This window comes from Pimephales promelas, chromosome 15 (genome assembly GCF_988280905.1).
Source record: "Pimephales promelas chromosome 15, fPimPro1.hap1.1, whole genome shotgun sequence".
In the NCBI taxonomy this organism is placed as follows: Eukaryota; Metazoa; Chordata; class Actinopteri; order Cypriniformes; family Leuciscidae; genus Pimephales; species Pimephales promelas.
In genome coordinates this window covers 17,978,897-17,990,220 of record NC_142783.1, presented here as the reverse complement: position 1 = coordinate 17,990,220, position 11,324 = coordinate 17,978,897, and the positions used below count along the sequence as shown (strand labels likewise).

The following is an 11,324-nucleotide window of genomic DNA, read 5'->3' as shown; positions in this document are numbered from 1 at the left end:
ATGGAGGCTCTAGACCCTTCCAGAGCTGAGATATTTAGATCCCCTGTAGCATTAAGGCCATTATAAACATCTCAATATCTCAGCTCTGGAAGGGTCTAGAGCCTCCATTTTTGCACTCAGGTCTAAGTCCCATGGCCCTCTATTAGAATCCGGAGTTTAGAGAAGATTGGAGAAACGTATTTTTTCGCACAAAAAAAAAAAAAAAAAAAAAAAAAAAAACGACAGGGGTAACACTGTCGTTTTTTTTTTTTTTTTTTTTTTTTTGGGTCGAAATTTTGAGGTTCTCTGATCTTCTTGAAACTCTGGATTATGATAGAGCGTCATGGGACTTAGACAAAAATGGAGGCTCTAGACCCTTCCAGAGCTGAGAGAGCTAGTTAACACAGGAGCTCCAGTAAGCACATGTACGTTAAGTTACGTTTCTAAAGTGGATTTTCATAACCATACATCTAAAACACACTTATTTAAAATGTCTATTTACCTCAGGAAGGAAAATATTCTATAAGTTTTGCAGGTGAGCACATCCCAACATGAAAAATACATCTGAGTGATGTAACGTTTTGTGTGCTATTATGAAGGATAATTCACTGTTGTCAACACTGCTTACGTTAGACAAATGTGCTGTAAATACTGTAAATAAACAAATCTATAATGTAACTAAACACACTGAAAAAAGTGTCTCATTAGATCAAAGTAAAAAAATTGCGTCAACTGGTTACATCTAATTGATTTACTTTCTATCAACTTAAAATTTTTACTTTGAAGAGAATTAACCATCCATTACTTAGCTAAAGTAAAAATTAATCTTTGAATCAAATAAAGTTTTTAAGTTGAATGAAATATCAAATTATACTTTGTCTTAATGTTTTCTTAAGTTGTATTGACTTAATTATTGTACTTTACATATCTAACCAAATATCCAAAAAAATACAATTTAAAATATTAATGTATTATAAAGAAATTTATTTACTTTCAGAATGTGTAATTTTATCATTTAAGAAAAATGACTTCAAGCATCAAACTTTTGACAATTTATTTTGTCATAACTTTTTCTTTTACGTGTACAGTATCCTCATACACAATGTCTAACAATGTAAACATCAAACTTCAGCAGAAAATTGTAGCTGGGTCAAAGGAAACAAATTTACCCCTGCAGCTTTGAAGAGAGGTTCTGCACCCTTCGGCTCATCTGCTTACTCTCTATGTCCATGATTATTATCTGAAAGGCCTCAAAAGTATATTTGAGTCCTTCAGGATATTTTAGGTTCAGTGCATAAACGAGTCCAAACATCATGGCACAGGCACAGGCAACAGTGGGCAACTCCTTCAGTACTTCCACACCTTCAATGGCAATGGAAATGTCCAGCACACGACTAAGAGCATCACTTTCACGGATCACAAAAAATGCCATAGTGGTCTTTTCAAATTCTCTCTCCGCTTCCTCCCTCTGGTCATCCTAAAAACATACAAAAACAGAGAGCAATTGAGGGACTGTGGAAGAAGAAAAAAAAACCCAGCCCCAAAATTTAGTTAGCTGTACTACTAAGGTCAATGTAGAGCCCAAACATCTGTTGTTAACTTTAATTAAAATATCTTCAATAAAATGTGTAGGGTTTATTACAAGAGTAGAGTAAGTGATGACAATTTTCATTTTTGGGTGACGATGTACTTTTACACTCTCTTTAGCTTTGAAAATGCTTTTAAACACTTTCAAAGGCTCCCAGTTGCTGACCATTGTAGACAATCACAGACATATTTGTTGAGTGCAGTACCACAATGGCCAATCAGAGGCATTTATCAATCCACTCAACAGTGTTCAAAATGCATTTTGGGGTGAACCAACCCCTATTAAAGGAGTAATTCAAGGGATGGGCAACGATTTATCGCGATTAATCATTAGCAAAATAAAAGTTTGTGTTTACATAATATATGTGTGTGTAGTGTGTATAATTAATTTGTATATATAAATACCCACACATGCATGTATATATTTAAGAAAAATGTGTTATTAACATGTCAAATATTTATATTTATATATAATATTAATTATGTATAAATATATATAAAGTATATACATGCAAATATTTCTTAAATATATACATGCATGTGTGTGTGTGTGTGTGTATTTATATATACAAATTAATTATACACACTACATACACATATATTATGTAAACACAAACTTTTATTTTGCTAACAATTAATCGCGATTAATCGTTGCCCATCCCTAAGTAATTCAAAATAAAAATTCTGTCATCGTTTAAATTTCTCTTGTCATTTCAAACCAGTATGAATTACTGTACTCTGCAGAATTTTGAACAGCGTTGGTGACAGAACAGCACAGCCCCCATTCACTGTTATTGTATGGACACAAAACCAATGCAAGTGAATGGGGGGCTCTTAAAGGATTAGTCCACTTAAAAAAAACCTTTTGCTGATAATTTACTCACCCCCATGTCATCCAAGATGTCCATGTCTTTCTTTCTTCAGTCGAAAAGAAATTAAGGTTTTTGATGAAAACATTCCAGGATTTTCTCCATATAATGGACTTCAATGGGAACCAAACGGTTCAAGGTCCAAATGACAGTTTCAGTGCAAACTGTTCAAAGGGCTTTAAACGACACCAGACGATGAATAAGGGTCTTATCTAGCAAAACAATCGGGCATTTAAAAAATAATAAGTTTTATAAGCACAAATGCTCGCCTTGCTCTGTTCTGTGATGCACGTTCGTTTCAACATAATTGTGTATTACGTGACGTCACGAACGCGTATCACAGAACAGAAAATTGAAACTCATTTGGACCTTGAACCATTTGGGGTTTATTGAAGTCCATTATATGGAGAAAAATCCTGGAATGTTTTCATCAAAAACCTTAATTTCTTTTCGACTGAAGAAAGAAAGACATGGACATCTTGGATGACATGGGGGTGAGGAAATTATCAGCAAAACTTTTTTTTAAAGTGAACTACTCCTTCAAAATACATTCTTTTGTATTCTGTGGTAGAAAGTCACACAGGCCGATGTGTAAATGATAACAATTACTTTTGAGCGATATGTCACTACCAAACTTACTAAATTAAATTAAACTAAATTAAATTGCGTGAGAACTGAAATGAAGTAGTTGAAGGAGATCGCAATTCTCGCGCATGCGTCGTGGAAATCTAAGGAAGTCTCGTTTCAGGCCAACAAGGAAGAAAAGGAATAGTCGAATAAAGTCGTTATTTTTGTTTGTTTTTTCGCACAAAAAGTATTCTCGTCGCTTGATAAACTTATAGTTGAGCCACGGTAGTCACCTGGGATATTTAAACATTTTCTTCATTGACTTTCTGGGCCGTCAAGAGCCAGTCCCTTAGGAAGCCAATGTGGTAGTGAGACAGCTCTCAAATTTAATCAAAAATATGTTCATTTGTGTTGCGAAGATGAACGAAGGTCTTACGGGGTTGGTACAGCATGGGGGTGAGTAATTAATGACTTAATTTTCATTTTTGGGTGAACGAACCCTTTAAGGCAAACATGGTTGGACAAAATTTCAGCAATTTGTCTACATTACCTGCTATTCTTTGATCAGACAGCTTGCATCTTCACCAAGGTACATGATCAGGCACTTCAGAAGGCACTCTCTTCTGACGTCTATGTCCGGACTCTACAAAATGTATTGTTTTTATTAGACCAAAACACTACTAAATTGATTGCCACAAGCAATTTTGTTCTCATGCAACCAATATCTGATCCATAACTTTTATAGTATCCTTAGTTTTTTCACGAAGGAGTCCACCTTCGCTCCTGATCACCTGGAGAAGCTGAGAGCTCTGTCTGTCCAAAGAGGCCATAAATCTTGATTGCAAAGGTAAGGTCGTGATAAGAAAAAATTCGGCATTAATCTACAAGAAAGAGAAACAGAAAAAAGTGATTTTACTTTCAGAATTAGTTGTAAAAAATACATAGACACACAAAGCATTAAACAACAAAAGTTATAATTAGGGCATCCAAGACATTTTCAAAAATACTACATACCAAAATTCAATTATAAAAACTATGGTAAATTCAGGATTAGTCACATTTAAAAAAAATTCATTACAAATAAATGCTTTTACCTCCTCTTGTTGAAACAGAGCTGGCCATCCAATGCACTAATGGTTCTGATGTGATATTTCTGTGAAACTATTCGCTGCTGAAATAGAACAAAAAAGGTCAATCACTGTATGATTAACTTAATGAATCTATGATGTAGTCTAATTACATCGCACGTACATCTCTGGTTTGAGTGCAGATTTCAGTGAGAGAGCGCGCGCGTGCGCGCGCGCGCGCGCGCGCTCTGAACTAATCTTACGCGATGACTAATCTGAACAACTTTTGATTATTAGAAATTGCATTCATAAACTCAAAAGAATCGCGTGTGTTTGTTCTAATGCGCAACGCGATTATCGTATAAGAGATGCCTTTTGAGAAGACTCAACCCACCAAAATGATAGAGGGAGTAACATTACTTTGTTACACACCACAGCTGAAACCCACACGCGAATGGCGGGTGTTAATGTCAAGCCCTGATATATTATGTTTATAACACGCCCAAACATATGTTTAAAATTACTTACCAATTTTCTTGCTTCCCGTTTTCCCACGCTGAGTTCTTCCATGCGGTTTAACAAGATGGCGGAAAGCTGAACGTCTCACGCACGACCACGGCACGGATGACGTCAGAAGTCACGTGACAACGGAAACCAATATTTTTACTTTAATTTAAAGAAATCCATTTACTTTACACTAACAATACTTACTTTTAATTTAAATCAACGAAAAATTTTACATTAAACTGATGGCTAGATAGAAAATTAATTGTTTTGTGTTACATCAAGTATAAAAATTTCTTTAGAGTAATGACATGCCTTGTTCACTTTTTTCAGTGCATATATTTAATTTGTCCCTTATTAGTGTTGATATATTGAGGAACATTTAAGTTGGATTAAAAGTGAGTTAACACATCAACCTCAGCATGTAGGCTAAATGCAGTGTTGTGCTCGTAACGTGAATCTTGTCTGTATGTTACAGGGACAGAAGAACACGCGTGTGTTTATCCGGAATAGAGAGAGGCTCATGATGCTGAATGCTGTCATCAAAGGCTTTGAGTGAGTATACTACAGAAATGGATAGAAATTACAACATTTTTCTGAGTCTTGATTTCTGTGCATTTGCTGCAGACCTTTTGTGGTGGAGCAGGACCTGCAAGGAAAGATGATGGCAGTATTTGTTTGGGAAAAAAAGTTTTGGGGATTTTACTCAAATATAAAGTAAGGTAATTTTTAATACATAAATTAAATGACATTGTGCTGTTAAAATGACTGCTTTTGTGTAATGTTTGTGCATTTTTGTAGGATCTGAAATGTCTGCAGACTGGTGTGAGCACTGAGGATGAGGAGCCCAGAGCTGAATCCTGGAAGTGGTCCCATGGATGAGACCATCCATCGCTCCACCTGCCCTTATGATACCCTCCATCTCTCCATCTGCCCTTATGAGTCCCTCTATCGCTCCACCTGCCCTTATTGCCTCAGATTGTGAAGCGCAGCACAGCAACAAGCTCCGGCATGAAGGCACAGTCCCCTCTGGTGAATTCATCAGAATAAAGCTGCAGAATGGGAACCGATGTGTTGAGTCGGCAGTAGGATGTGGTGTTCAGCGCCTGTAAATACATGCTTGTAGTTTGAATAAAGCTTTGTTTCATGTGTTGTTGACTTGTATATATGCATTTGTTTATTGTGATGGTTACTTTTATTTGTTGTTTTACTCATTTATTCATGTTTCTTATTGTTGTCAGTATATAAAATATAATTATTTAATTAATGTATGCATTAATTCATCGATTGACTGACAATTGAGATGTTTCACTGCATTTAGCAATATAAATGTATTCATGCAACTGTCATGACAAAACAAATTTAATTTTGCTTGTTTTATTAAATTATATTTTTAGTATGTAAAAAAGTTATATAACTAAGTATTGGTCAGCATTTAATATTATTGTTGTGTTTAAGTTTTGGGGTGGGCTAACAATGCAATTCATTCTGAGGTAATATTAATTTTTAAGGAGTGATACTTACATTTTTTCCGAGTATAAAATCAACAGTTTTCTCCAAAAGAGATCTTCGAGCAGCTGCCCGTGTCCTTTGTGCAGACATTACAAATGCAGAGGAAAACTGTTCTAGGTTGTGCTGTCGAGTTACTGATGTTATGAAGTGTTAGTGCACCTGTTGCATATATATTTTAAACTTATTACATACATGCAACTATGGTATCTTTCCATGATCTTGTAACAATCAAAATGACAAAACAGAAAATATAAGGATCATTGGTTTGTGTACATCATAATGTGACATCATACAATTATATATATATATACAGGAAAAAACAATACCAAGGCTAAATATCTTCATAATACATTAAAAATGTGTTGTTGTTTTAAGTCTGAGGATGAAACAAGGTAAATTCATCAATAAAAAGAGTAAAACTTTAAGGAGAAACTTTTTTGGTTATAAAATGAAGAAATTAACAACATATTCAAGAGATGACGATTTTGGGGTTTCTTAATTAAAAAAAAATATCGCTATAAGAATAACACTGTGGGTCACATTAGTAAGGTTTAAAATATAACAACTTAAATCAACCCTAAATGTATTCAAAAAATTAACGGGAAGCTGTTTCTTCAACAATAACACAAAAAAATGAGCAAGTTTCATCAATATCAAAATATTTATGGATAGATGAATTAAACGTATCCTTCATATATTTTAAGTAGTTGCGCTTGTAATAACGCTTAGTAGGTCACATGATAACGTCAACATGGCAGATGTCCGGTTCTCATTCATACTCAACAAGATTTGGTTATAAAGTACCTACGCTTTTAGCGCTCGTTGAGTAAGTAAGTACTTATCGAAATTAAGTACCTACTCATTAAGTATGCGGTTTTTGGAACGCAGCAATTGAGATCCCACGTAGCATTTATGCCATTATAAATATCTCAATATCTCAGCTCTGGAAGGGTCTAGAGCCTCCATTTTTGCATTCAAGTCTACGTCCCATCGCCCTCTATCAGAATCCAGAGTTTTGGGAAGATTGGAGAAACTTAATTTTTTGCCAGAAAAAAAAAAAAAAAAAAACGTAAGGGGTACCACTGTCGTGTTTTTTTCAGGCCGAATTTTTGAGTTTCGATATCTCAGCTCTGGAAGGGGCTAGAGCCTCCATTTTTGCACTCAGGTCTAAATCTCATGGCCCTCTATCAGAATCCAGAGTTTTGGGAAGATTGGAGAAACTTAATATTTTGCCCGAAAAAAAAAAAAAAACGTAAGGGGTACCACTGTCGTTTTTTTTTTCGGGCCGAATTTTTGAGTTTCGATATCTCAGCTCTGGAAGGGGCTAGAGCCTCCATTTTTGCACTCAGGTCTAAGTCTCATCGTCCTCTATCAGAATCCAGAGTTTTGGGAAGATTGGTGAAACTTAATTTTTCGCCCGAAAAAAAAAAACGTAAGGGGTACCACTGTCGTTTTTTTTTTTCGGGCCGATTTTTTGAGTTCTGATATCTCAGCTCTGGAAGGGGCTAGAGCCTCCGTTTTTTGCACTCAGGTCTAAGTCTCATTGCCCTCTATCAGAATCCAGAGTTTTGGGAAGATTGGTGAAACTTAATTTTTCGCCCGAAAAAAAAAAAACGTAAGGGGTACCACTGTCGTTTTTTTTTTCGGGCCGAAATTTTGAGTTTCGGTATCTCAGCTCTGGAAGGGGCTAGAGCCTCCATTTTTTGCGCTCAGGTCTAAGTCTCATGGCCCTCTATCAGAATCCATAGTTTTGGGAAGATTGGAGAAACTTAATTTTTCGCCAGAAAAAAAAAAAACGTAAGGGGTACCACTGTCGTTTTTTTTTTCGGGCCGAATTTTTGAGTTTCGATATCTCAGCTCTGGAAGGGGCTAGAGCCTCCATTTTTGCGCTCAGGTCTAAGTCTCATGGCCCTCTATCAGAATCCAGAGTTTTGGGAAGATTGGAGAAACTTAATTTTTAGCCAGAAAAAAAAAACGTAAGGGGTACCACTGTCGTTTTTTTTTTTCGGGCCGAATTTTTGAGTTTCAATATCTCAGCTCTGGAAGGGGCTAGAGCCTCAATTTTTGCACTCAGGTCTAAGTCTCATGGCCCTCTATCACAATCCGGAGTTTTGGGAAGATTGGAGAAACTTAATTTTTCATCCGAAAAAAAAAAAACGTAAGGGGTATCACTGTCGTTTTTTTTTTTCGGGCCGAATTTTTGAGTTTCGATATCTCAGCTCTGGAAGGGGCTAGAGCCTCCATTTTTGCACTCAGGTCTAAGTCTCATGGCCCTCTATCAGAATCCAGAGTTTTGGGAAGATTGGAGAAACTTAATTTTTCGCCCGAAAAAAAAAAAAAAACGTAAGGGGTACCACTGTCGTTTTTTTTTCGGGCCGAATTTTTGAGTTTCGATATCTCAGCTCTGGAAGGGGCTAGAGCCTCCATTTTTGCACTCAGGTCTAAGTTTCATGGCCCTCTATCAGAATCCAGAGTTTTGGGAAGATTGGAGAAACTTAATTTTTCGCCCGAAAAAAAAAAACGTAAGGGGTACCACTGTCGTTTTTTTTCGGGCCGAATTTTTGAGTTTCGATATCTCAGCTCTGGAAGGGGCTAGAGCCCCCATTTTTGCACTCAGGTCTACGTCTCATGGCCCTCTATCAGAATCCAGAGTTTTGGGAAGATTGGTGAAACTTAATATTTCGCCCGAAAAAAAAAACGTAAGGGGTACCACTGTCGTTTTTTTTTCGGGCCGAATTTTTGAGTTTCAATATCTCAGCTCTGGAAGGGGCTAGAGCCTCAATTTTTGCACTCAGGTCTAAGTCTCATGGCCCTCTATAAGAATCCGGAGTTTTGGGAAGATTGGAGAAACTTAATTTTTCATCTGAAAAAAAAAAACGTAAGGGGTACCACTGTCGTTTTTTTTTTTCGGGCCGAATTTTTGAGTTTCGATATCTCAGCTCTGGAAGGGGCTAGAGCCTCCATTTTTGCACTCAGGTCTAAGTCTCATGGCCCTCTATCAGAATCCAGAGTTTTGGGAAGATTGGTGAAACTTAATTTTTCGCCCGAAAAAAAAAACGCAAGGGGTACCACTGTCGTTTTTTTTTTCGGGCCGAATTTTTGAGTTTCGATATCTCAGCTCTGGAAGGGGCTAGAGCCTCCATTTTTGCACTCAGGTCTAAGTCTCATGACCCTCTATCAGAATTTGGGAAGATTGGAGAAACTTAATTTTTCGCCCAAAAAAAAAAACGTAAGGGGTACCACTGTCGTTTTTTTTTTTTTCGGGCCGAATTTTTGAGTTTCGATATCTCAGCTCTGGAAGGGGCTAGAGCCTCCATTTTTGCACTCAGGTCTAAGTCTCATGGCCCTCTATCAAAATTTGGGAAGATTGGAGAAACTTAATTTTTCGCCCAAAAAAAAAAAAAAACGTAAGGGGTACCACTGTCATTTTTTTTTCGGGCCGAATTTTTGAGTTTCGATATCTCAGCTCTGGAAGGGGCTAGAGCCTCCATTTTTGCACTCAGGTCTAAGTCTCATGGCCCTCTATCAGAATTTGGGAAGATTGGAGAAACTTAATTTTTCGCCCCCAAAAAAAACCGTAAGGGGTACCACTGTCGTTTTTTTTTTTCGGGCCAAATTTTTGAGTTTCGATATCTCAGCTCTGGAAGGGACTAGAGCCTCCATTTTTACACTCAGGTCTAAGTCTCATGGCCCTCTATCAGAATCCAGAGTTTTGGGAAGATTGGAGAAACTTAATTTTTTGCCCCCAAAAAAAAACGTAAGGGGTACCACTGTCGTTTTTTTTTTTCGGGCCGAATTTTTGAGTTTCGATATCTCAGCTCTGGAAGGGGCTAGAGCCTCCATTTTTGCACTCACGTCTAAGTCTCATGGCCCTCTATCAGAATTTGGGAAGACTGGAGAAACTTAATTTTTCGACCCAAAAAAAAAAACGTAAGGGGTACCACTGTCGTTTTTTTTTTCGGGCCGAATTTTTGAGTTTCGATATCTCAGCTCTGGAAGGGGCTAGAGCCTCCATTTTTGCACTCAGGTCTAAGTCTCATGGCCCTCTATCAGAATTTGGGAAGATTGGAGAAACTTAATTTTTCGCCCAAAAAAAAAAACGTAAGGGGTACCACTGTCGTTTTTTTTTTCAGGCTGAATTTTTGAGTTTCGATATCTCAGCTCTGGAAGGGGCTAGAGCCTCCATTTTTGCACTCAGGTCTTAGTCTCATGGCCCTCTACCAGAATTTGGGAAGATTGGAGAAACTTAATTTTTCGCCCCCCAAAAAAAACGTAAGGGGTACCACTGTCGTTTTTTTTTTCGGGCCGAATTTTTTAGTTTCGATATCTCAGCTCTGGAAGGGGCTAGAGCCTCCATTTTTGCACTCAGGTCTAAGTCTCATGGCCCTCTACCAGAATTTGGGAATATTGGAGAAACTTAATTTTTCGCCCAAAAAAAAAAACGTAAGGGGTACCACTGTCGTTTTTTTTTCGGGCCGAATTTTTGAGTTTCGATATCTCAGCTCTGGAAGGGGCTAGAGCCTCCATTTTTGCACTCACGTCTAAGTCTCATGGCCCTCTATCAGAATTTGGGAACATTGGAGAAACTTAATTTTTCGACCCAAAAAAAAAACGTAAGGGGTACCACTGTCGTTTTTTTTTTCGGGCCGAATTTTTGAGTTTCGATATCTCAGCTCTGGAAGGGGCTAGAGCCTCCATTTTTGCACTCAGGTCTAAGTCTCATGGCCCTCTATCAGAATTTGGGAAGATTGGAGAAACTTAATTTTTCGCCCAAAAAAAAAACGTAAGGGGTACCACTGTCGTTTTTTTTTTTTCGGGCCGAATTTTTGAGTTTCGATATCTCAGCTCTGGAAGGGGCTAGAGCCTCCATTTTTGCACTCAGGTCTAAGTCTCATGGCCCTCTATCAGAATTTGGGAAGATTGGAGAAACTTAATTTTTCGCCCAAAAAAAAAACGTAAGGGGTACCACTGTCGTTTTTTTTTCGGGCCGAATTTTTGAGTTTCGATATCTCAGCTCTGGAAGGGGCTAGAGCCTCCATTTTTGCACTCACGTCTAAGTCTCATGGCCCTCTATCAGAATTTGGGAACATTGGAGAAACTTAATTTTTCGACCCAAAAAAAAAACGTAAGGGGTACCACTGTCGTTTTTTTTTTCGGGCCGAATTTTTGAGTTTCGATATCTCAGCTCTGGAAGGGGCTAGAGCCTCCATTTTTGCACTCAGGTCTAAGTCTCATGGCC

The 11,324-nt window shown here is 37.5% G+C and overlaps 2 long non-coding RNA genes across 3 annotated transcripts; one reads left to right on the top strand and one right to left on the bottom strand.

Annotated features, from left to right (window-relative positions):
- Window positions 1–3,545: 3,545 nt before the first annotated feature.
- On the bottom strand, window positions 3,546–4,890 carry LOC148973550 (uncharacterized). 2 transcript variants are annotated; one of them, XR_016146669.1, is made up of 4 exons: window positions 4,598–4,883; window positions 4,097–4,173; window positions 3,794–3,883; window positions 3,546–3,645 (listed from the first exon to the last, which is right to left on the bottom strand). It is a non-coding gene; the product is annotated as an uncharacterized LOC148973550 (long non-coding RNA). The 2 variants fall into 2 exon arrangements; XR_016146670.1 differs by having other exon boundaries at window positions 3,602–3,645; window positions 3,740–3,883; window positions 4,598–4,890.
- A 24-nt stretch (window positions 4,891–4,914) lies between these two features.
- Window positions 4,915–7,029, top strand: LOC120474905 (uncharacterized). The gene is made up of 3 exons (XR_016146671.1): window positions 4,915–5,128; window positions 5,201–5,290; window positions 5,375–7,029. It is a non-coding gene; the product is annotated as an uncharacterized LOC120474905 (long non-coding RNA).
- Window positions 7,030–11,324: the final 4,295 nt, after the last annotated feature.